Below are 2,387 nucleotides of genomic sequence, written 5' to 3'. Positions count from 1 at the left end.
GTTGGAAGAAAAAAGCATGCATTACTGAAATGATTATCTTGTCCATCATAATTCGTATACATGATGAGATCGATGTATACCTATTATTGTGTTCTTTAATTTGTGAATGTAGAAGAGAGGAAGAAGTGGGGCAAAATCTAAAGGTAGCTAGAGAGAATAAAACTTTGGTCCACATTTTTCATGCCATAATAGCATGATTTTATTGCATGGATTTTTTGCGATAACAACTTAGACTTTAATTTTGATACACTAATAGTATAAAACACTTTATATAATTGTGCAATTATATCTATTTTTTAGATGATTATTCACGTGATCAATATAGAAGATAGTTATTTTAGAATTAAGTACGATTTTGATCCTTAAAGTATAGATCAAAATTTTTTTCGTTCCCAACTTTTTTTTACCAACAAAATCGTCCCTAAAGTTTAATTTAGTTTTAAAATCGTTCTTACCTTAAGGACCAAATTAAAATCGTATCGAGGTGGTGGCAGAAGCGGAGACAAAAATGGATCGTGGATAACTTTTTCTTCTTCTTCCCTTCTCTCTTCGCAAGAGTAGAAATACTCTCTTTCTCTTATTTTTTTATTTTATAATTTTTTTGTTGTGGATAATTTAGTCCAAAATTTTAATATTTAAATAAAAATGGTAATTTTAAAACTTGATTTTAAAGCTTAGAAATAATTTTGTATATAAAAAAAATAAAAAACAAAAAATTTTTGGCCTATATTTTATAAACCAAAAAATCATACTTAATCTTTATTTACTAATATAACATTATATAATTAGATGCATGTATAAAATTATTTTATGCTCGCATCAAAATTAAATTCACAACATATACTATATATATGGATCAAACTTTTTCCTTTGAACAAAGTTTGCTCTTCTTTTATTTTACCTTTTTTTCTCTTTCGCTTTCATTCCTTCTATGGGGAGACAAGCCCTAATAAAATTTAATTTTAGTACTTCTTCACCAAATAATCTTGATTGATTGACGATATACATTAGCCAAAGGGATATAAAGGAATTTTGGCACTACACACTACACCACTACAATAATTACTTGGTGTTGATACTTTAATATATATTTATTCATTATTTGCCACCAGTCGATGATCATGAAATATGGATTTAAAAAAAGGGGTTAAGTACTTTCTCTCTTTTTTTTTTAGATTAAAAAGAGATGTTAAATAGCCTACAATATAAACAATCAAATGAAGTAGTACGTTACAACACAAGTTATTATATTATTGGAAGATTTTCAAGTGTACCGTCGTATCGGTATATTAGTGATTTTTAACCGTTGATCTTAATTATATATATTATATATATTTTTTATAATTAAGATCAACGGTTAAAAATCAGTAAAATACCGATATAACGGCACACTTAAACATTTTCCTTATTACATAAATTGTACTAATAATTAAGGACAAAAAGTGTGTGCCAACTATTTGTTTGGTTCATTATTTATGGTACTTGTACTACTATGGACACCCACACATAAATTTCTGCCGACAAAAAAGACTAGGGTTTGAAAGTTGTCTTGAGAAGAAAATTATAATTAGTAGCCAATTGAGGAAGGGAACCATCAATGTGTTCTTTCCACTTACCAATAGGGCTGTATATGATTAGATGATTTGGTTAATCCAAAATTAAATTTACTTTTTAGTTAATTAAAAATTTAATTTTAATTAATTAACTAAATTAATTCTATATGATAAAATTAGATATTAATCGATTATAAAAATAAAAACCAATTTTAAAAAAATAATTGATTTTTAGATAAAAAAATGGTTTTTTTACAAAAAAAAAGATTCATTTTTTCTAAATTGAATTTTTAATCTAAAAATTTGAAATTAGAAATTAGAAATTTTTAAATTTAGTTTTAATTTTAGTTAACCATTAAAAATCAATTTTTTAAATTTGATTTTAATTAATTAATTTTAAAAAATATAAATATAATTTTTAAAATTATTTTATTAAATTAATTAACTAAAATATAATTATAATTTTTTAATCGATTAATCACATTTTGGTTTTTCAATATGTACACCTATTTACAAAGAAAGCAATGCAATTTTGTAAGTATAAGTAGCTTTATGAATTCAATTGTGTTAAGTGTTAGTACATGAACGTGATGAAAGTGACTAAAAAATAGACAAGCAAGAAAGAAGAACATGGTCCAGCCATATGTCACGTTTGGGATGCTATATATATTTTGCCATTATAGCATTTAAAGCTAAGGGAGTGACCACATTTCTGTACGTCAATGAATAACATGGAGCATAAGAGTGTGTTTGATTTACGTTTTATTTTTTATTTTTATTTTCAGTATTCTTGTTTTTAAAATTTTATAAAAAAATAAAAAATAAAAACAGACA

Source organism: Arachis hypogaea, chromosome 19 (assembly GCF_003086295.3).
Source record: "Arachis hypogaea cultivar Tifrunner chromosome 19, arahy.Tifrunner.gnm2.J5K5, whole genome shotgun sequence".
In the NCBI taxonomy this organism is placed as follows: Eukaryota; Viridiplantae; Streptophyta; class Magnoliopsida; order Fabales; family Fabaceae; genus Arachis; species Arachis hypogaea.
This window is presented reverse-complemented; position numbering follows the sequence as displayed.